General features: G+C 38.3%; 1 protein-coding gene across 6 annotated transcripts in view; it reads left to right on the top strand.

Moving 5' to 3' along the window:
• Positions 1-25183, top strand: part of LOC126916922 (protein rhomboid-like) — a 173126-nt gene that overhangs the window by 118987 nt on the left and 28956 nt on the right. For 2 of the 6 annotated variants that reach the window (XM_050723236.1, XM_050723237.1), the window contains one exon: positions 3013-3086. The exons of 3 other annotated variants lie outside the window; for them this stretch is intronic. The gene's annotated coding sequence lies outside the window, so the exon portion shown is untranslated. Of the gene's footprint in view, positions 1-3012; positions 3087-23330; positions 23867-25183 lie in introns of those variants that run through there. One more of the 6 variants, XM_050723238.1, reaches the window with a different exon arrangement.

Here is a 25183-nt window from a genome sequence, read left to right on the forward strand (position 1 = left end):
CCGCAGGATACCTTGCCAACGATTTCTCACTTTCAGATGCCCCATAAATTCACTATTCCTGCAATTTTCCTCTCTGCACGATGATCCTTCGTCTCCGATAAAACCGACGAAACGGAGGAGGCGATCCCAGGCTGCGAATTAACGGCGTAGCGCACGCACGACGGGAGAAAGTCCTCTGGTGCGGAGCGAAATGGACGAAACGCAAACGGGCATAGATTCCGGAGCAGCCGTGCGTGTTAATGACCACATGCCGGTGGTCGCCGCGTTTCACCGACCGATGAACAGCCTCGGAAAGAGCCTCGCCCATTAGCACCCTCTTTCTGCCTCGATTCGCCCTTTCTAACCCTGCCGCTGCATCTCCTGCTTCTTCGGGCAAACTCCACCGCAGATTTCCAACCGAGATTTTCCCAGGATTTCTGGAATTTATCGACTGTTTGCAAGAGGGTATAAACTCGCCAGGGCGGATCGTCCGAGCGATTTTTCGCAGGCTGCCTTTCAAATGGCTGCATGAAATTGCACGATGACTCCGGAGGATTGTAAAGTCGTGCAGCAGCGCGGTTATAACGGGCCAAATTTTGAATCGGCGACGAAACGACGCCGGATTACTGCGGTTCTACTTGCATTTTCCTATACGTACTCCTTGAGTCCTCGATTTTAGAGTTTTTCGAAAATTTAGACGGTGCTCGCCAATTGGGGAGTTTGGGGGACGGGAGGGTGGAAAGTAGAGCGTCTGGAAATTTGTGACGTATTGTGTCGGGAATTTAAATAAGATTTGAGGATTAAAAAGTTTAAAAATTTTGGGAACGTTAGCGTACGATTGGACATTTCAATATTTGGCTATTTAAAAGCGTGAAATTTCGAAACGTTAGAAACGTTCTCAGCTTCGGAAGTGTTGAAATTTGAAAATTCGATATGCTTTGAAATCTTGAAAATTCAGAAATTTCGAGATTCGAAAGTTGGAAATATTGGAAATTTGGCAGCTGAGAACTTTCGCACCTTGACAATTTTCCAACTAGACACTTTGAAAGTTTGAAAATATGAATATTTAAAAAGTTGACAGTTCGAGTATATAAAAACCGCTATATCTGCCGCTGTATTTTTTGTATTTTACAAATATCGATCCTTTAAAAGTAGCCTGGAAAATATCTCGGGGCAAGGACTATCCTAAAAACTGTAAATTCCAGGAAAATAACGGTTCTGGGAGATACTTCCTTATTTAACGCACTCCTTAAGACATTTTCTCTGCTTGTTACTCCAGGACGAGGCAGTTAACTCTTAGATAACATTGTTTAACGAGATGTTTCTGGTGGCAATGGAAAAACGGTGTAATGGAAGTGTACGTTCTGCGAGGAAAGTAGTTCAGAAAGATACACTTGGCGTTTCCCTTGAATTTCGGAAGATAAAGAAAGAGACAAATTTAGATGATATTGTTTGAAAGATAACGTTCTATTTTATAGAAAACTTCTACGATACAAATTCTAATAATAATTTCAATTCTATTCTACGCGCTTCAATTTATTATCATCGTAACTGAAACATTGAAATTTATATTTTAAATCATATGAGAACCATACATTAATGCACCACCGTGTTTAAAACATTTCAGAAAACAAAATTATATTGTATTTGACTTCATCAACAAAATTTTATAGATTTTATAACTCAAACATTTAAATTTGTGGATTAAAAGTAAATAAAGATCGTACTCGCCGTATCATTTAAAACATAGCGTATTTTGCAAAGTAAAATCATGTTGGTTTGAAAAGATTGTCCCAATATTTAGCTGCGGAATTTTGCTTCGTATAAATTTCGCATGATTCCAATTTTACATGATACGAATTTAATATATAAATCTTATAACTCAAATATTTCGAAATCAACAGCACCGATGTGGATCTTAATTATACTATAATATTAACACTCCACAGCTTCAAAATTCGGAATATTCCATATTTTGAGAAACAAAATTGAAATGCGCGGCCAATTTCCGATTCTACCTTGCGTGTAAAAATTCCCGTTCCATTTCCAATGTATATACATTTTATTTATAAACTCGATTATTCCAGTCCTTTCATGTTACAATTTAACCGTCAAAAAATCATAAAAATTACAGCTTACAGTTTATAGCTCCAAAATTCAAAGTATCTCGCGTTATAAAAATCAAAAAATCGCTTTAATTTGAAAATTAACTTCATATATTCTCTTTACGTTCTGTATACTTCGCAATAAGACCGAGGCAACAAGGTCGAACAAATGGGATACCAAGAGGACTCGTTTCTGCGAAAAAGCACGAACACTATAGGAGAAATTCGGGATTCTGATACACTTGTTATCTTGAGGTTGTCTCGCGTGGAAGATCGATGAAGCTGGTGATGAACGGAGACATTCGGAGAACATTGTTCCAGAGGATGTCTTCTGTGCTAGCGTCACGGTGCAAGTGTAAATTCTATGAGAAGGGAGAGAGAATAGTTCTGAACAACACACTTGTTACTTTCCGTAAGTTCCATGAGAGGGCTCGATGGAACCTGATGATGAACCGAAACGTTTCGGAGACGAGATGCTCTCTGCAGTTGTTGAATTCGGAAAGACGGTCGTAGGAAACCGCGAAATCTCTTCATCTAACCATTGCCCAGAGCGTACTAAACCCCTAATCTATTATCATTATTAAATTCACATTACGATAGATACGATGAAGTCGTTAATCGTGTCATTTTCTGTTAACGATAATTTCTAATAGCTGAAATTATTAAACAACGAAGAAGGTTCTGTCGTTTCTCTAATGACAGAAAAGGATAATACGGAAATATAGGAAAACATAATTTTATTTACCGAAATTTGTTACATTTATTAAGCCTTACTTTGATGGGTCTTTTAATTAAAGAAAATCGGTTAGCTTATCAAAGATGAGGGGAATTATTATTGGAAAGAAGATGTCTCTTTTACGCTTATGATGCAAATCTTACAAAAATTGACAATGCCAAAAATTGATTCTTTTTTTCTGTTTGATTACAGGTAAGAAGCTGTTTTAAATGAAAAATCGAGTCATTTGAAACGTAGGATTGGAGACGCTCGTTGTCGAATATAGAGTAAGTATCGTATACAATAATAATTCTAACGAAATCATGAGATCATTCTGTTCACTAATGATATACAATATCGACCATAATTAATATTTTCTTAACACAGCCTTCTGTATAGAATTCTATCTTTAACCGCAGTCGATGCTCGCACGTACTTTATCTTGATTCGACAGTTATATTTCCTATGATATATGCAATAACTTTTTGTTATATACGTACAACACGAACGGTTTTATGATGTTGAAGATACTTGTATAATGCAATTTCATCTTTTCTCTTCTCGTTATATCTGGTTCTTATGGTCGTGTCGCTTTAAACGAACAAAAATTCGTAACAACAGGAATATCGAGTTTCTTGATACAGAACAACGTCAAATCACCATAAACAAAGCATCCCCCGCTCAGAAAAAAATAGACTGGAGCCAAATTTATCAACTCTGTGTAATCCCAAAATTCCCAAGCGAGAGAAGGCAAAATAAAATTCAAATCTTCCTTATTTTTCACGCATTGTACCCAAGAACGTTTCCATCGCTATCAACTGCAGAAGAAAATTCGTGTCGTATCGTTGCTCGGGAAATTCCATCGTGGAACGCTTATCGTTCCTTCTTCTCCATCGCCGGCACGTTCCGAATTGCCAGGTCGTTTTCAAGCCGAGGCGACAAAGCGACTCGTCGCTTAAGTTTTCCCCAGCCGTCGTAAGAAAAGCTTTTCCATCTGGCGACGCGTGACACCCGTTTTATCCGTTATCCTCCCTTCTGTCTACCGTTTTGGACGTCAGCCAAAACTTATTAATTTACTCTCCTTTCCGTTCGACGTCCCTTTTCTGACTGGCTGACGCCCCACTCGTTAATTTTCTACACCAAGTAAGTTCGCGCGAGCTTCACGAAACAGGAAACCTGCACCGCTGAAGTTTTTCTTACGGTCAAAGGTTCCTGCGAGGAAAATATAACAAGTCGGATTTTTCATATTTTACAGAGGAACAATTTTTTCGTTCGATGTATGCCATCGATCAAATCCACATCGTTAATTTCGTTTTCTTGACTCGACTTCGATACTAAACGCGTGTATATCTTTGCCATTTTCTTGGAATATTTTAAAGATATCGTTCGTTATAACAGCGTTCAACCGATTTGCTATGAAACTTCGTAGGTCCTTCAACTATTTCTGAAACACTCGTATCTTTGGATTTAAAAATATATTAAAATATGTACTCTCTTCTAGCCGTCAAGTAGCATAGTAGAAATCTGAAAATCAAGCAAAATTATACCAATGGTGTCCCATAATGAACAACGATCTTGATTATTCTGTGCGAAGTTGAAGATTGAATTGTAAGATGTCGACGCTTAGGTGAGATCGAATAATCGTCGTTTTGCTTATCATCGATCCTGCGGATCAAAAAGGTGTCCTTGTTTTTTATGGATCGCACATCCTGTCCATACGTTATTAGCGTGGTCCAATAGTTGAAACACGATGTTCTTATTTCCACTGCGCGATTCTTCTTGTTATCGTGTTGCTCCCTGTTCCGTCTTGTTTCGCTCGTAACTTCGACCAAGTTGTTTTTCTTCTTCTGGAGTCAGGGAAAGGGTGATTTTCCCGTTCCTTTGGATGTACCGTTAGTCTCGTTGTTTTTTGGTTGTTTGCTCGTTTCGATCGTTTCAGCGTAGTTCTGCGGAACAAAGGCTATTTTCAGGGACGAAGAAACAGTCTTTTAACGTTACTCATCGTTTTGATCGTGACTACTGATTCAGTTATTTCCACCGATAATTGTCTCCAAGGCTTTAAAAAATAGCCTTAACAAAAGAACGAACTCTTTACAAAATTCTGCTTGTAAAAAGTTACTTTAATTATCTTTATCCGCAACTATTCCGCAGATGTAAAAAAATGTTGTGAGAAATGCTTTTCTATAAAGATCGCACATATAGAACATCGTGCGTCAACGATTGCCTTCAATTGCGATCGTTTCCGTGGTTGATCAGAAAGAAAAAAAAAAAAAATATAAAAGAACACCAAGGAAACAGGCTGGAAATTGTTTATCGAAAAATCTGACCTGTTTTCCGGCAGCAGCATGGCGATAAAAATTCTCAGCCAGGAAGCACGATTTGTGACAAACTGCCCGTTTCTTTTTCTTCCTCTATTCGTAAAACTTAGGAGAGGGCAGGGACGAGAAGGAGAAGAAGTGGATCGAGCACATTGTTCGCGGAGCTCGAACCTCTTTCTTTTTCTAGCCCCACCCAGGACGAATTTGTCAGGCGTCGTAAATTCGATGAGAGGCGCCGCTAGACGAGGTCGATTCTGTCGATTTACGGCTACCCATTAAGACGCTATTTACTCGTTTATGGGTTAACCGAGACTCGCTCGATACGTTTATTCCACGTTGGAAAACACAAGCAGACGTGCACTCAAAAGTGCGAGGGTTACTTATTTTGATAAAAATAATGATTTGTCCAACTCGATCGCGTTGAATTAGTCCGAAATCGTGTTCTGTTTGGAAGAAAGTTTCTACTGCTTATACAGTCTGAATGCAAAATGAAGACACGAAAATTCAGAAACTCTTATGCGTATGTTTCATAGATTGAAAATTCATTGACAAGACACAGCATACGTAGGAATACGAATTAATAATTAAAAAACGTAGAGTAAAAATATTGCGTGTGAACATTACGCATTCCACTTAGAAACTTCAAAATACCTTTGCGTCACATAAAACAGCAGAATAATACAAAATCTGTTGCTTTACCGTTAACTATTGGGTTGGCAACTAAGTGTTTGCGGATTTTGTCAATACCACCTAATGACAAAATCTGCAATCACTTAGTTGCCAACCCAATATGTTCCTTTGAACGCAGTAAAACGTTTGTTCGAAACAGTTTTTCACATTAGGAGCAGTGTGACTTAAATTTAACGACAGGAGAACATAACTAAGAAAAGGGCTATTTACATAGAAAAGAACATTTTCTACCGAGGAATATCAACATTTTTACAAATGGAACGAAAGATATATTTTTATCACCACGACAGTGTACGATAAAAAGACCTTGGATAGCCAGCCACTCTTCCTCCGCACCCTTATCTCAAGCACACGTTCCACTTCTAACGATCGAAACTCTGTCAGCCGTGCACACACATTCACTTGAAATTTCCGTTCTTATAAAACTCCCAGGACATCTACTTTTCTTGCGAATAATTTAATTAAAGATAGCATGTAGGAGAATCTGGCTTAAAAATTCGATAACGCGATAGGGACGTTGACAAGTATTTCAGTAGATTTTCAGATTTTTTGAAAGTCGTGAAACTTCAAGAACCGAGCTGCCGACTTACAAAGTTAAGAAAGTCGAGCGAAATGTTCTCTAAGAATCGCCGCTGTTACATTTACTTAACATTTTTATCGCTGACATTATACACGAATATTAAATTAGAACATTATATTTGGGAATATTTGTTTTTGGCGTGTTTTCCTTGCCTCGTTATTGTCTTTTTATGTAGAGACCGAACGTCGTAGATCATTCGTTTATTATGGAAGAAAATCGTGATTAAAAACAGGTTGGAAACCCCATAGGTCTGACTAAACAGTAAAAGAAAAAAAAACGTCACGTTTCGATATGAAGAAAATTTCTCTATTTTACTGAAAAATGTAATTAAGAAAAGAAGGTCTGCATCCCGGTGAACGTGATCTATTGTAGTAGATCTCTAGCAGTAGTCTATAAAAGAAGGAAATTCCCATTCATTCTTCCCTATCGACTAAATAAAACGCGAAAACCGAGCAAACTCGCAACCGAAACGAGAACGAGCAATTCCATCCGTCACGGTTGACGCGAATCTCGAAAAGTTGCTGTCGAAACGCGACGAATGCGATTATCATAGTCGCAACATTGTTGATTTATGGGATTTACAAGAGCGGTATATAGAGAGAGAAATATTGAAACATCGAACAGGACGTTGGAAAACGGTTGAAGTACCGGTGATTTTGGCCGACTGGCTTCGACAAATATCGAATTTGATAAGTGTTTATGACGCGTGATAGCGCTCGCGATATTAAGCCGCGGCCGATAAATTAATCCGCGTCTCTCACGTTCGCTTCACGTTTTGTGCTCGAAACCGCGTTACGAAACGGCGACACCGCGATGACCGCACGTTTTTCCCCCCTTTTCCTATTTCTTTTTTTCTTCCTTTTTTTTTTTTGCTTTTTTCCTGTTTTTGTTTTCTCCTCTGCCCTCGACACTCATTTCGATTAATTCGTTTCGACGAAACGCATGGTTTTTGAATATTCACGATCGGCGGTTGTACACGTTGTCGAGTTTCGTGTCCAATTCGATGAAAACACAAAACGATGGCGGCAGCAAGTTAACTAACAAGTGGCATGAATAAAGATTAAAAGAGGGATGATGGCCTGCGTGCCGAGAAATATTTCGGTCGTTACAGGGTAGTTTGATGGGGATGTTGATGGGCGGGGCTTTTATTGTTGTTGATTCTTTTAGAAGGGGTGTGATACATGGAATAGATTGGTTAAGGTTCCTGACAGGTATTTGCTACGCTGTAGTCGACTAACGTTTGTTACAAAATTATACTTCGATCGATGGAACAACAATTCCCTGTTTTTTCAAGCTTTTTTTCGAAAGCGGAAGCTTTTATCGTTATTGGCGTTGTTTAAAATTTTTGTAGTGGATAAATGTTAGGATAAATGGACAAAGGGTAGTTTCAAGAGATGTTGGTTACGCGATAATCAAAATAACGTTTGTTGAAAATTAAGATACAAGCCACAAAACATGTATTTTCTAAGACTTTTTGTAAATAAAGCCTTATTGCTTAAAAATAGCGGAAAGTGACTTCTATGTATAAAAATTCAGCATCCATATTTTTATGTATAAATTCTTGTTCCTTTTTAGCTTGTTAAATTTTATTCCACGTTATTCCAATCGAAAATCTACAAATAATTTAGAGAAAAAAACAGAAGAATTGGTATTTTTTTGCTTAATATTGAGAATGCCAAATTAAATTGAATTAACTGTTAAATTAAATTAACGAATGCTAAGGAATGCCAAAGGAGGAACAGAGGATTAAGAGATTTTATGGAAAAATTGAAATCGTCCTTTTGGATCGTCTAAAATGTGCGAATGAAATTCTCAATTCAAATAACTCTATCGCTACCTAACATATAATTTCGCAATTGTGCGATTTGACGAGCTTATATTTCTAACGATGTAATCCATACGAGCGTGTAATAGCGTGCAACTCCACACTCGTATACATTGCATCATTAGAAATACAAACCTACCGAATCTCACAACGTCACTATGTCAAAGTCCCATGATATCTCGTCGAAGCTTACGTTAGGTTCAATCGCGTATTTTGTTTCAAAGCTGTCATCGATCGATTTTGCCAATATAATCAGGCAGTTATATCTCGTTACGAAGCGAATGAAACTTCAAAGTGTTTGATATAACGCATACGATTATCGCGATAAAAGTTTATACCACTTGCATTATATTTTCGCGAGTCACGTAAGAAACGAACACGAAGCTAAACAAAATTGAATAACTAACACATGCCACGGGTTATGTCTATTCGTTGTTCGCTCGCGGTTCACCACGATGGTCTGCCGCGCGTTTATCGACGAGACAGAGAAGCCAGCGGAGCGACTATCGGAATTACGAGTGCCATTAAGAGCGGTCGAAAGGTTCACGGAGAAAACGGCCGCGTCAAGGCCCGTTTACGAGCGACGCCGGCGTCTCCGGCGTCCTGCTGACGGAAGAGAATCGAGTTTAAGCGCTTTCACCGGTCGCACCGAGCAGCCTTTTACCGCGGACTCCTGTGTTGCGGCCTGCTGAAAAAAATCTATAACGCGTGTAAGTGTGCAATCGTTGCTGGGAAGCTTTAAAGGCCCGTGTTCAACATCTTCTCTAACGTCGTTCCCATAAGATCGTCTTGGCGTTGTTAAGGGGGATATCATAATGCCACGCTGTCGTTTCCTTTTAGAAGAGATAAAGGGTTCCAGTATTGTATATTACGTATACGCTTAATTTGAATTTTACGTGGTACGTCAGAGACGACGAATACTCATGTGACTCGTTGGAAATTGCAAATTTACTTTAATGTAACACAGATTCTATTCTATCGTTCTAGAAATACATTGAAATTTCATATTGATATCGCTAATTCCACGGTAGAAAAATAAATTTCACAGGCTAACGTAGGATCGATTGACTGTGGATAATTTTCAACCGAATCGTATTTCTCTGTCGCTAGAGGATTCTTAAATTTGGGAAAAATATTCAAATAGTCTGTTTGATCGATTCTCGTTTCGATTTCACTCGACAAAATTGTCTCGAAGGATTAAAAGAACTGTCAGGGAAATTTTCCTCCGTTGAAAGTAAAGACAGATTAAGATACAAACAATTCTCACGAGACGCGAAGAATCTCCATTTGCACGCGCGTTACTTACGACAAAAAAAAAAAAAAAAAAGAGAAGAGAAAAAGATTCCGGCGAAATGTGCGGTGGATAGAAAGGCCACGAAACAGCGGTTTAATTACCAAAGCGAGAGATTTTTCGAAATTCGTCCTCGTCCAACGATCCCAGTGCAAATTGCCCCTTAAACGACTCTCTAATTACGCTCCTTGGCCGGCTATAATCGTTACCTTTTACCCGCCAACTTTGTCGAATTATCCGAGGCTAGAAGAACTTTCCGACTTATCGATAAACTTTTCGGTTACTGCATACTTTTATCGAGCACGTGGAACGACGACAATTCCCTGCCCTCCTCTTGCACCCTCGCGAAGGGAGATTCATTAAAAATGTCAATTAGAGCTTCCGCTCCGATTCACCGAGGAATGTGCAATAAGAAATTTCCGCTTCCTACCCCAGATGTCTTCCGGTTTCGTCCGGAAGATTCGTTTCTTTTCTTTTCGCGAATATCCAGGAAACGATGTTTCCCATTGAAATTGCGAAATTTGAATATCAAAGGTATGTATTTCGGGATGAAAGAATAATAATAGTCGGTTGATATTGGAGCGGAAGATTAGTATTGTTGTTTAGAGACTTTTTGCAACTTTTCTTTGTTTATTTCTTTAAGCGAGTTGTATGTTTATTTTGTGGAATTTTATTGGAAACAGGCGTAAAGAAGGGATGGCTCGATCGACGTATAGTTCGTCTTAATACAGTTGTTGCTGTTAGTTAGTTTTAAGGGCGTAAATATTCTGGAGGTTTTGATTTAGATTAAACGATCTAAAGGGGCATTGCTCCGGCGTTGTTCAAATTTTAGGATGAATGTAAAATCTTCGATGCAATGGCTTGAAAAATCAGGCAACGAATAATTATCGAAATGGGAAGCTCGTTCGCATAATAGCGTCCGTGTGTGCTCGCATTATGCGTTTCGATATCCATGCTTTTTTCAGTTTCTTTTGTTTGCCAGTATTCTGTCGTCTATTCGTTTTCTTTTCTTCGTTTAGCAGAGTTCGATGAATTACGAACATTTTATAGATTCGAAGGTACCTGAACTTTTATATTTAAAATATAACTATACATATATTTCTAATTTTTATATTTTCAATTAGAAATGGGGTAATGTTTGAGGTGTTGATAACGCGATTAAGGAGTTTGGAGATCAGATGGTTGGACGGTTAGTGGAAGTTTGAAGACCTGAGAGGTTAAATATTTGAGATTGGAAATTTGAGAGATTAATAGTAGCTTGAGGATGTTTGAACTGTGGCAAAAACTTGCAGATTTGGAGATTTACAAGGATGTTGGTAAGTTGAGTAGATGAAGAATTCGAGGAGAAACAAAGGTTTCTTTGAATATCTGAATCTTTGGAAATTTGAATGTCCAAAAATTTGCTAATTGGAATAAATTGCAATCGTGCAAATGAATGTCTTAAAATCCTCGAATCTCATATCGTTCGTGCCAAAATTCAAAGTCCTGAAGGTGGTCATTACGATTGCCAATTACGATATTTTATCTTTCACGCGCGTTATCTTCCACCAATGTGTATCACTTCACTGCAGCGAACCCAAAGGTCCGACACTTTATCACCATTAACGTCGACAAGTATTGCCATAATATCGCATTCTAGCGGAGTTTCGATTTATCGATATCAAAGCAACAATACTATTCTACAATGCATTCGCGCGTCTCATCGATTTTTTAATACTTATCGTATGAAAAATAGATTATCCTCAAGTAGCCTACTAATTTACGTATTTCCTGTTACCTCCCCCCTGAGAATTTTTTCATCGAACTGTTTACGAGATGATCGAGCTAATTGACCTATCGATTGACTACTTAACGAGTCTTTAAATAGAATACGTATCGTGTACATTAATATTCATTGCAGTTTATTAAATTTTAATAACATCAGCGAAACATACTCGTTTCCTGATTTCATGAACCGAACGTCCAGGAATAAAATTTAATATTTCAAAACGATCAGTGTGATGATCGGTTCAACGCGATATCGAATTACTGGTCATAATTATTGTACTCTACGATGAAATTAAATGCACGACATATTCTTCAAAAGAAATTATTTTAATATTAATAATATTAATAATTTTAGTAACACGCGTTAGTTTTGCGAAAGATAGGTCAAAAATCTGGTCACTGGTATCCTTAACACCGGCAAAATTCTATTTTCTTTCGCACGATGGCTGCAAAAGTTCGCGTCGCGACGCTTTTATTCGAGCGTTTCACCAACGGTGCCGATATTCGTGGTTTTACTATGGCACCTTGCGTTAAAAACGGCTCCGAATCCCATAGGTGACACCGGTCTAGCGACGTTCCAGCCACCCGCGGTGATTATTTTCGCTAACTGTCGCGGTTAGCCCGCGAACGTGGCCCCCATTAAATGCCTTCGACCAAAATGTCCTTCACCACTGTCTGTCCACCCTTGATTGTCCATTTTGCGCTTGAGCCGCGTTAATATGGAACGAGTACGATGTGAGAAAATGAAATATTTCCCTGCATAGGAATATTTTATTCTTGGCATTCTGAAAAGTACGTGATTGCAATATGATTAAAAGGACGGTTGCCATTGGAATTTAATTAGTAGAGATTAGAAGACTTGAACAGAACGGATAGAATTAATGCTAATTTCTAAAAATTAGTACAAATAAAATAAATTATTTAGTTCAAATTATTGCAATTATTTAGTATAAAGAAATAAAATAAATTAAATTAGTAGAAATGAAATAAATTATTATAGAATTATATAAGATAAGCATAGAATTAAAAGTAATGAAGAAAGATAAAAATATTTTAAAATAGGATTGTAATAGAACGTTGAAAGGGAAATTTTTGAAAACGTTGAATCTACAGGGAGTAACTATCTTTCGTAAATGTGTCTGAACAAACACTGCTACTGCAGGATGTGGAATCATTTTACTAGTTGTATATGTGGTTCTGGCATTATAGAAAATTTTCAGTCGATAAAATTGAACAAAAGCTTACTTTAATTCAGTGGATTAATTAGTCATTGTTCGTAGATGTGGTTACGTAAGATGAATTTTGAAACGACGTCTCTGGGCACGTGGCCCGATATTAATAAGAAAAAGTTGAGGCGGTTTAAATTTCCAAACTTTCGAAGCATATATCTTTCTCGCACACTTTAGCTACACTGCATTAAATCTCGAGCAGGGTACTTCTTCTGCTGTAAGCTAGTTTTTGAAACATGTTGCACCACTAAAATCTCTAAAGTGATTCCTGAAATATCTCGTATATCCTGTGCTGTTAATCATCCACCCTAAGAAATCGCAGAATTTGTTTCTAAATATCCTACGTAAAAGAAACACTGACTAACTTCCTCTAAAACTCGATACGATACATTCTATTTCTATTCTTCTATATTTCAATTATTATAGTTTACATCTGCGATAAGTAGATATTTTTTATATATCCAAAATATACTTCGCTAACGTTTATTTCCTAAACTCGAAGCGAAGTATCATAATTATCGCAAATTTTACGTAAATTATGTAGCGGACGAGGGGCCTAGGAGGTATCGGACGAATTATAAACAAGCGGTTGCGGAACATGTGCGTGGTGGGGCTAAGACAAAAGACGCGAGGCTAAGACAAAAGACAAGGGGTTGCTAAGGGACAAAAACGAATTAAAAACCATTGTGAGTTGAGAAGCCAGAGGGTGCGAATTGCGTTGTCGAGAGAGTGTGGTCCGCGTGAGAGAGAGAGAGAGAGAGAGAGAGAGCGTTGGATCCGTGATGACGAGAGTTGCAAATTAACTATCTAGCTGTGTTAATTATAATACGTTATTGTGATTAGTTCACGTTAAACAACCATCGTTTCCTGTTTAACCAACATCTGTTTAATCCATTTATTGTAAATAAACTAATTGTAGTAAAGATCTTACAATTATTATTCACAATTGTTATTCAAATTATTATATTGGTCTCACCAAACGTCGGAATCGCTGAAAATCTCGTTTGAAGCGTCCTTCGTAATCATTACCCCGAAAATCTTATGCAACGAGTGAACCACCAATTCATGAACTTCTATCACAGAGACTGATGGCTTAGTATACTCCTAAAGGGTTGATTTATAGCGTGACCTGTAGCGTCGCCTGGCGAACTTTCAAATTCCCTCCGATGGCTTGCAACATGTTCCAGAGTGCAACGTGAATCACTCAAGCCACCCAGTAGCAACTCGCTCGTTTTTCCTTGCTGCAGTTTAACCAGCCAACTTCCACCACGCAATTAGACAATTCCATCAACCTTGTAACCACTTTCTAAGCGGCCCTGGAAAGTTAGCACGCGCGGCTCGCGTAAATTACACGCGTCTGTCTCGTGACGTGGCGATCCCTGACAGATTCGTAATTCACCCAGTGGACACGTAACTTGTAGGTCAGCGGCTCGACCCTGCCACGCGTTGTATTTGTTCAAACGTCAGCAATAACCAGTTTCGAGCCAGATTACTACCACGCAAACGCGATTTTCCTCTTGCTTTTACCATTTTCAATCTTTCATAGACGTCTCGGTCGTTCGTTTCAATTTCGTTTAAATACGATCGAGAACTTCTCGTTTCTAGGACAAAGGAAAACTCGGAGTTCGTGCCCGCATCTTCCGAGGGAACATACCCCATGTGTAAATCGTTGATTTCAATGAAACTTACGAGCGATGTTAGTTCCTGGAAAAATAGCTCACGCGTGTACCTTTTTCAACGTGCTCGCATTCGAACGGGAGAAAACAGCTTCCAAAATTGGAAACACATTTCACGGAATATCTCGGGAAATATTAGGTTTGAAGAGTTGTTCAAATGTTTGTCGTTTAACGAAGAATCGGCAATGTTCTCCTACTACCAGTAATTGACGCATCGCATACTATTCATCGCAGAGAAACTATTCGTACTGTTTGCTTTTTTATCATTGTACGAGCCATCTTCGACCCAAACTGGTTAGCTCCACATTTTTAAATTTCTGAAATTTTGATACCAAAGTACTTGATCGATTCTTGTCCTATATAAGCTATCATCGATCTTGTCTATTTTCTGTTCCGTGCAGTTACCCGATCTGGCAAATAAGCGGTTCGTGTATCGTATTTTATTTCATTAAACGTTACGTCAGTTTCACGTAAGAAGACACTTGCGATCCCTCGTGAAGCAGCCTGTCCCACGTGTACGTATTTATCGTATCATCTTCTACGATAAGTATTTACCTTGATGAGCCAATTTAGGTCAGCGTTTCGATTACTACCGCGAGTCATACTCATCCACGGTGACACAGTGTGAAACGACGAAAAGACGTGCTGGAAAGCGAGCAACATTTGCATGCTAACGATGCGCGTCAAGGATGCGTTCGGAATATTCGCGGTGAAGGCGAGATAATGGGATTAGCGGCACCGTAATGGTGGTACTGGATGCGCGCGAAGTTATGCCCGTATATGTGTAGCCGAAGTCGATGGGGAATTGAATTCGTTGGAATCGCGTGTTCGAGCGCCATTCGATTTATTGTAATCGCGTTGTTGCCTCCCGTGGAACAATCTGTGACGGTGTACTTATGTGTCGAATACCATCGAAATGGGGGTGTTTCCGTGGATTTTGGTTCATCGGCTTGTTCGACTGTGAATATTTATATACGGTATATTAAATATTCTACATTATTTTATTTTATATATATTTATATTATATACAATATGTGTGGGTATTTTAGGGGAGAAATTTACTGGATGAATTGGTAGGAATCGAGGTATTTAGGGTAAGAAACGGGGTATCTGAGATAGAAATCGTACGTTTGTTAAGTTATATTTGTATTTTATTTATTCTATTACGCTTATTATTATATTATAATATTATACTTCTTATATTTACCAATGGAAATTTATTTTAATATTCTTGTTACCAAAGGTTTTACTACTGAATATTCTTCATTATTGTACTTATTGTTATTGTTTAAAGTTGTTATTATATAGTTTTTATGATCTCAGAACATGGAGTTTCTTTTGTAAGATAATAATAGATCAATAAATATACAAATATTCTACTATTACGTATTTTTTAAAGACCAGTCATTTTGGCTGGCTTTGGTAGGGATAGCTACGTTGTATATGCCGGTAGTTCTAGTGTTAAGTTTAGTAGATTTAAGCGTCGTAGATTAACAGATTAACGTATGACGAACTTATGAGGTTTTTGGAGGTTGAAAGGGAAGGTTTACTTTATACGTAGGGAAATTTATTCTTTGATAAGAAATTCTGGTAAGTAAGTGATATATAGATCAATGTAAAATTGTTAAAATTGTGGGTTTGGCGGTCGAAAAGGGAGGTTTAGCGTATGATAGTTCGACAAATGCACTGCTTTGTGTTAAATGTTGGGATTATAACAGATCATCGTACGCGTAGTCGAGATTGAAAAAAAAATTGATTTAAATATTCCAAAGGATTTTTCGCTTAAGAAGATTATAAAATAATTGTCATATCTTCGAGCGATTGATTATTTATTTGCGCAAATATGAGATATGTTGTAAATATTTCTTAATCTTTATAACGTAGATGGAAAACCATGGCAATGTAAACTGAGCAGCACTCTCACCTTTCCTCCTCCGAGTTCTTAATCGAAAGCCGCAACTCGGTGAAACTTTGAATTGAATCGGACTACTAGTTGCGAATCTACGCTGCTGAATGCTTGATACTAGCTACGCGATAACGCGCGTTACAGCATCGTATGTTGGGCCGACAAACAGGGATTATTATTCGGAAGGATCTATCGCCGCGTTCGTCCAAATTAGAGTTTCACGGCGAACAAACGACTTCGGCAAACGAAAATTAAAGCGGCTAGATGTGACAAATGATTGTATCTGGAAATTACAAATTCTTTGAAAATTTAGATACTCGGTGCTTTATTTTTTGCAACAGTAAATTCACACAGAAGAGAAGAAACAACCCCGAACCTCGTAACCTTCTCGTTCGATAAATTGATCGCCCAAAGAAAGAAATCCATCCAGTTTTCGTTACAAAGTCGCCTAATTTTTCTTTCAAAATATCTTCCACGAAAGAGAGAAACAAAGTACGAGATATCAAATTTCCAAGCGTATTTCCCTCGAATCGTCCAGCACAAAAGAATGCTGCACGCCATTATACCACGATTCAGTTCCTCTTCTCCGCCTTATATACCCTTCAAAGTTCCTTTAACCCAACAAAGAGCAAGAAAAGTCAAAAAATCAAATTCCCAACATATTTCCCACCAAATCGTCCACCACAAAAGAATGCAAGCCACTATACCGCGATTCTCCTCCTCTTCTCCGCCATAAACACCCTTCGAAAATTCCTTCAACCCACAAAGAAGAGCAAAAACTAACAAAACCACCCTCTCACCCGATCCAAAAGCATCGCCGCGTGATTTACATGTTTGCGGCGTTGTTCTCGCTAGGAGAGGGATTCCTCGCGAACCTTCCACCACTGCATCAATGTTTTCTCAGAACGTTTACAGCATCACAGACTACTAGATTGTTTGCCAACGTCCAAACAGCGGTTGCGTGCACGGGGTGTCTTCACCCTATTGCACGTCCTTGTATATGCGTATGTTTGTATTTCACGTACGTATGTGTACGTGTGTGTGTGTTAACTTTGCACGAGAGTCCGGAAGATTCATCGGCTAAAGTGCATTCTTAATACCCGGAAAAAGGGACTCTCTGCTTCCTCCCTTATTTATTTACGAGCCCAGTTCCTCTTTCTCCCTCTCTCGTCTTCCGCGAGTAGCGCTAATGTAACGAGAGGAATCGAGCACAACGGATTTATGCGGCCGCTGGTTTGCTAGGATAAGGGTTCGTGCGGTGTATCGCAGAGGAAAAGTGTACGGAGAAGTTGCTGTAATCCACGTATCGGGATTTGGTCGTTTTGGTTAGTAATTGCAGTGCTTGGGAAAGTTGTACGTCGGTGATCCTGTGTTTAGAAGTGAATTAAAAGGGAATTTAGATTGCCTCGGGAAAGTATACGTACGTTTACTGCGGAGAGAATATTTACGGATATATTATGTGCGTTGCGTGAAAGTTCTCTAAATTTTCCGAAGATTATATGGAAGCGTTACATCGTGATAGTCTTGGCAAATCGGGAACACAATCTGAAAGTGGATATGTAAGTTATAAAAGGTTCGCTGTAATCATACCCTTAGGGAAGAGTATCGATACACAGCGTGTGAATAGTAGAGTTTTATTTTTTATTATATTACTATTTTTCAAGCAAGATATCGACATGGGATTCTGACGCAATTTCAACGATAAAAGCGTAAGAGAATTGCGAAACATAGGTGTAGAAAAGAAGTAATCGTTAAGAACGGTGAAAGAGCGTAGTTCAATTAGAAAATACGGTGCAAACACGAAAAAGAAGTTGGCGCCATAAAAAGATATTCGATAAATAAAAACAATTCAGCAAGTAAGGGGAAACGGTGAAACGTATTAAAGAGGAAAGAAATTCCTGCGATAAAAGATGGAATTAAATGTACAGAGGATATCAGAAACCTACAACTCCGGCAGATAAATTTACCAAGCGATAAAACTTCGATACATCGCACGAAAGGCAACTTTCTCGATCATTCAACGGCCTCGCAACAATCCCCTAACTATACCCGAAAATTCATGCTCCAACAACTCATCTCAAGTTGGCTTTTACTCTCGGAAACATTCGTTTTATGTGTGTTTTCATTGCACGCGCAAAAGTCGTGTTCTAACTCGGGAAGAAGAGGTCCAGAGTAACAATGGCTGCCGTGCTATGATCGATGACAGCAAAGGTACAGGAATAAACGCTGTGTAGCCGCGTGTTTGCGAATAGTGGAGCGTCGTCATGCACCTTTGCACAAGGGAATGCACAAACAGGACGAACGACGTTGTACAAACTTGACAATTCCGACCTGTAACGCTGCCTCTCATTAGCAACTTATAAAACATTGTTTTATCCTCGTTGAGAGCAAAATTCAGCTAATTAGATTCAGATAATCTAACTCTCATCTTTTTCCTAAATATTTATTTTGCACGTATCGATTGAAAGACTCGACGTCACTGTGTAAATAACTGTAAATAAACGGAAAGATAATAAATCTTAGATAATAAATATACAAAAGACGATATAAATGGTTAATACTGTTGAGAATTATGGATGTTAATTGCCGAAATACAAGTAAAGGAACACTATGGTTACACTTAGAATTCATATTAATATAGTTCTAGATTTATTTAATAAACGATTTCCAGGATCTTCGTCGATAAACATTTGCACGCGTCTCAGCACTCTCTTTGTCTCACTATCTTTCATACCACACTGCCAACGGAACAGTTACATTCATCTGTTTTTCGAGACACACATACTTCCACACACTCATATTCACATACGTGTGTCACTACTACGCGGCCAATCTAGTCTAGCACACAAAATTATACATATCTCGATAAATACAATCTCTCAAAATCATTTAGAAACTTCTGTAACAAATACGAATGTCTAGGAGAGCAACTAAATAATCTACGACACAGCCAACTATGAAATTGAAAAGATGTTGAACGATCGGTTACATGGAAAAATCGCAACATATAACGACTTGGAGGATGGAGGATCAAGTTTCGAGATGGATGGTATATGGAGGTTGTGAAGGGCTTTGAAAACGTCGCTGGAGTTACGTGACGCCCCTGCAGGAAAGTTGGCGAACGGGGTAGACCGTATATTCGCGATAAAACGTCGAAAGTTAACGAGTGGTCCTGTGTTTCAATGACCGGTCCATTACTGTTGAACGATCGTACGTTGGGTAAACGTCGCCCGTTTCCCTTATTTCGTGACGTAAAGCCGCGGGAAATTGGGTGAACGCGATGGAAGCGTTGCGCTTCCGGCGATCGATCGTAAAACTTTCGAATTAATTTCTCTTCGAGAACGCGTATACAATGCATTCGCAGAAAAAAGGAAAAGGGAACAGTATGTAAAAATGAAGCGGCTGGAAAATTGTCAAATCTTTTAAATTTAAGATAATTAAGGATATATAAAGGGAAGAAATTTAATTTAGAGGGTGGGAATTTAAATTGTCATAGAAAATTAAGTTAGGTTTGTTTTAAAATTCGCAGGTGCTTTGTTGACGTTTAAATTCTACTGGCAAGTTAAATGAAATTTTTACAGAGTTTAAAGCGTGCTTGTGATTTATGTATATATAAGCCGAGGAATATTGCGAATAATGTCTGAAAATTCTATAGGGTGCGGCTAAGAGTTATAAAAATCCCACTTTAATTCTTGATGAATAAGTACAGTGAATAGAGGGTGTAATATAAAACCGTCGAAAATTCATGTATCCAAGATATAGAGCACAGGAGTAAATGGGAGGTCGAAAGTGGTTTGTGTCGTAGCTGTAGGTAAGATGTTCTTCCGCAACCCTCAAAGATCCTGGTTTTCCTTTGAGCGTATTATAACATATTTAACGTGGGTGAGATTAAAGATTAAACCATCAATTTAAAGAATAGCCTATTACGTAACAGTTATAATTTCAAACTCTAGAGACGCGCCCAAACGACAAAAGCAAATAAATAAGAAAGTAACAGATATCGTTAATAAATACAAACGTTACGTATTCCTTTAAAAATATCCCTCAAGCAACGAAGAAAACTTCAGCTGCTCGAGAAGAATTCATTAATGCGAGAAGGCGCATAAATCTTACAGCAGCGCTTACAACAACAACCTTATGAATTGAAACTATAATGAAACTGAATAAATTTAAAGACTTTAAAGACTAAAGAATTTAAATAATTTCCATACAGAATAGAAAATCCTCGGATACTCTCAAAATCTTACTAATCCATCGAACCATTTCAAGGATGTTTCTCGTTAAATTCTTTCGAACAAATGACTAAATTGTCCGAATTCGCGAGACCACGATATATCCAAAAATATATGACAAACAAAAAGAGAACTCTAGGTATTACAAAAAGTATACGTGCTATTGATTCGTCAACTATTAACATCCCTTATTTTTCTGTCATTTTCCAATCTTGCAAAACAGAAACCAGAATACCACAACGTATTTCAAGAGTAGCATGTTACGGCTGGAATTTCATCGTCCATTAAGTCGAACTTGCTGAAAGCGGATTACTCGAAGCATGGCTCGTTCGAGCGTAATTGCTAGGCGGTAGGTCGCGTGTTTCTCCGCACATTTTTCGCTATGGGAGAAAGAAACATGGCGGAGCAGCAGCGTCTAGGATAGCCAGCGAGTTCCTCGCGGCAGTTAAGATGACAGATCGAAGGGAATCGAGTTCGCTCGTGTGCAACGGCGAGCCAGAAAACAAGTAGAGTGGAAAGCGGGCCGCAATTGCGCCGGTCCCATCGTGATTTAATGCAACGCGACTGGCAACGATCTTATCTGGCCGAAAGGTCGACCCATCCCAAGGGAAAGCATCGCCGGATTGCGACTCGAGAGAATTCGGGAACGTTCGATCCACCTAGTCGATAAATTATTCCGTCGTCAACTTTCGTCGAGTCATTCCTTCGTTTCTTTACTATTTGCAGCACGCGAATACGGTAGAAAGCCCTATAACAGGAAATACGTTTCTCCTTGTATGAATTCGCTGCACTTGAAACATGTCCATTCGGAAGGCCCTTTAAACTATCAAATATGTCACGGACTTCCAATTGATCCTATTAATCCAAGCAATCTCGCAATGTATCGTGATTCCCATTAAATCGAGGTATTTTCTAGATTTCGAATTCTCTAAAATCCCTGGCATTTGAAAGCTATCTGTTTTTGGAAACGTTGGCCCCAAACGTTGGACGGTAAACCGCAGGGAAGAGAAGAACAGCAGGATATTTGGACACAGTAGAATCTGAGAATAACGTTGAACGTAGAATGAATCTAGACATTTGCCTTAGGACAACAATTTTCTAACGAGTGACGAAATTTGTTCCATTCGACGAAACTGAAGCAAGCACTCGCGAAACGGAAGATTCGCCTGGCCGGGAGGATTTGATTCGAAGATAAACGAGTGGAAGTAATCCGTGCAAAAATATAACCATAGCGGTGGAGTCGTGAAGACTGAAACAGGGGACAGCCTGCTTTGAAATATTCATTAAACCTTTCATTACTTTGATGAAACAATGTTTCGTGGCAGGAGACGTAGCCTTCCCTTGATTACAACCGAGTCGGAATAATTTAATAAACGTAATGTCGCTCTAATCCCGCGCAATCACGATTTACAGACGCGCGTGGGCCCTCGAGGCAAGGTTGATCTAGCAAGAAAGCCATGGGGCTATAGGTCGATTCACATACAGGTACTTAGGTAAAGTATCGGTAGTAAATATTAGGATACCTATTGATATTTAGCATAAATTAAATAGATTTTTCTGATTGTAATTTCTAGCTATCTCATTGTATATCTATTATTTTGATAGCATCACATGTTATTCATAGTGCAGGACATCATACTTATGGCTGGCTGTGTATATAGCGATGGGATCTGAAACTACAGCTGTGCCAATTAAATTACATTGTGATTTATATATTTTCGATATAATTTAATTATACGCTATAATTAAATTACTATACAAATTATGTAATTCAAATTTTTCTATCGATCCAATTGCTAATTACTGGCTGCAATTGAATTACAATGCAAATAAAGCACAATGTAATTGAATTACATCTGGGAACTCTGAAGAAGAGAGATAAATATTTTATAAATATTTAAATTTTTCATGTCTATGCATATGCCATTTGTAATTCATACTCGATTCCGTCTCGTGTTTATGTCTTTCAATTACATTATTCGATTGCACTTTGATATGGTACTCCAATTGCAATTACCAATTCCATTGTAATGTAATTGAGCGAGAGGTCTGAATTACGAGTTACATGTAATTCGCATTACGAATGCGATGTAATTCAATTACTTTGTAATTATAATTTATGCAATAATTCGATTGTAATTCCGCGCAACTCTGTCTGGAACATTTCGAGTCGCTTCGAATCGCAAAGTACTGTACATGTGGCGACAAATTCGGGTCGTTTCGAATATAGTTCGAAGCTTAAAACTCTTGAAAGTCTCGATAGACTCGCTAGACTCAACGACCAGACTTTAACTTAAATATCATTTGTCTGCGATTTATAGGTCTCAACAAGAAATTGTTATCTTTGACGGAACGTGCCACGATATATATTAGCAGCTGCGATATTTGCGCGATAAATATTTACGGATCAAATATTTGACCGAGCTTCCATAGAAGTTAGAAAAATGGTGAAATAAATGGCCTTGTGTAAATAACGTCGTGTAAAAACGTCTAGGTACCTTTTCTACCGAAACGTTGGCCTTATGTGCTTCTGTGTGGTTGCTACGTGGATGTATAGCGAGATTTAGTGTCGAACAATTGAAATAGGTACGATAAATGAGAAAATATTTGACTTTGAAGTTAATTAGTTATGTTAATTGGATTGTGTTTCTGCGATTGTATTTCGCAGTATAATGGAATTTGCAGGAATGATTCCGTGCATTTCACATTGTTGACATCGAATTAACGAACATTTCAATGCTGTTATTGTTAGAACATATATAGTAGGATGTAGAATTCGTTAAATTGTTTCGTTCTTCCTTCCATTATTCGTCCTTATGTACCAAGTAGAAAGAAGTATTTGTTAAATGAATCCCACGTGCCTTTTAGAATTTTGCTAGAACCGAAAAAATAATACCTCAAATTCTCGAATTCTAATATCTTTTAAGATTCTCTCAAAACACGGATTCAAAATTCGAAATTCTTCAGATACTCAAAAATTTCATAAAATTCGCAAATTTCCTCTGGAAATTCCTTAAATCCCATCGCGAGACGAATTGGAACCGGGCACGGGGACACCCACAGACTTCCGGTCGTGGTTGAACCGTTTAATTTCCCTCTAACCAGTCGTCCTCAATTCGAGGACGACCTAGAGTAATTTTGCGACAGTAGCAGGTCAAGTTGAACTGGTAGATAAACTCGATTGATCGCGTTAGAAGCTCGTTGCTATTTCTGCGGCAACCTTGGGTCACGGTTACATAATTTATGTAAAAGACCAAGCGATCGCCAACGATTTTCACATGCTTTACAGTCGTTGAACACGATTTGTGCTAACGTGAATGGCCCGATTTGAAAAAGCGTCGCTTTCAGTCGACGCTCGATCGCGGGTCGATAAGGCGCGTTCATCGTCTATTTCCGTTTTACGTAATACTGTCCCAGTTTTGTCTTTGATAGGTCTCTTTTGTACGGAAATTCTGCGTTAGTTTCAGTTTACTTGATAGTTCGCGTTTGTTGTGGGCTGATGAAGGATGGCAGAATGGTTTAGTGTGCCTGTGGTCGATGGCATCTTGATAAGGTGTGAGCGTAATCGAATTTGGAAATCGAGTAAATTGTGTGCAAGCAACAAAACTCGAATGTTCAGTCAGTTTAGTCGTGTTTTGTGGAACATTTGTAAATTTTTCTTATTCATTTCGATTATTAGAATTAATAGAGCTTACGGAATTCGTGAATTCTCTTGTTATATTTGGGTACTGTAATTGAAGGATACGAGGTTTAGGAACTTTTGGATCCAATTTTACCTACGACCATTGGACAGTACGGAATTTGTATATTTCCTATCAATTTTAGCTACTGCAATTGAAAGTTACAAAATGTCTAAACTGTTTTATTAATCTTCACTACTGTGATTCGAATTGCAAGCAATCTTTGACTGAAAATTAACAACATTGTTCCTGAGAATAGAACGAATAGTAACTGTGATTTATAGATTGCATATTTTTAAATTAATTAAAGACTTATGGATATCCCTATTGAATCTAATTATGTCACAGCGTGTACCACGATTAATTCTGTTGCAACGCACAATCTAATATCTTTATAGCCTAAATTTTACGACAATAAATCATACGATTTTGATTGATTAAAAAGACTAGAAATTCTCAGGATCCCGATGCTTGTCGCTATAATGACAATCTCCCGTGCTATTCCCTTTTATTCAATTCAGCTGAATTCAGGAAGTTATAAACAACAATTACGAATCTCCAAAATGCATGCTTATAAACCTGGTATATAATAGATGAAATCCGTTAGTATCGTTTTGTCTGTACAAAATGTAATTGGCTGTAACACTGAAAACTCTGCCAAACAAGTAGTATAACATGTACATGTATATACATCAATTAACGTAGATTCCGGCAGTGTTTGTCACACTTACGCGATATACCGTGGAACACGACAATTTCCAGTCATATTTGTACCCGACAATTAGAACTAAACTCGGCGAACAATAATCTAACCAGGTGAAATAACCTAAAATTGAACCCACAAAGTTGTGCCACACAGAGGACCATGGTGACTCTGATCAATCGGTGTTTGTCGTGCATACATATGTACATGGGATATGTGCATTTCTCTTGGTATTTGTGCTTGACAATCAGAGCTGAAGTAACATTTGTGTCGGGCAGGTAGAAACAGGCGAAAATTGGTAAATCATCGCGTAATGCGTAACACGAGGCACAGTACGTCGCGTTCATATCAACATACAAATTATTAAATTCTATAAATTCTTTAAAACCTCATCGTAGATTTATGATATCGTGCGTGTTATTATACAAATACTTTAACAATTCTCTTTGTACGTTTCTACGTACATTACAAATTTCTTCGTATGCCT

This window comes from Bombus affinis, chromosome 5 (genome assembly GCF_024516045.1).
Source record: "Bombus affinis isolate iyBomAffi1 chromosome 5, iyBomAffi1.2, whole genome shotgun sequence".
Lineage (NCBI taxonomy): Eukaryota > Metazoa > Arthropoda > Insecta > Hymenoptera > Apidae > Bombus > Bombus affinis.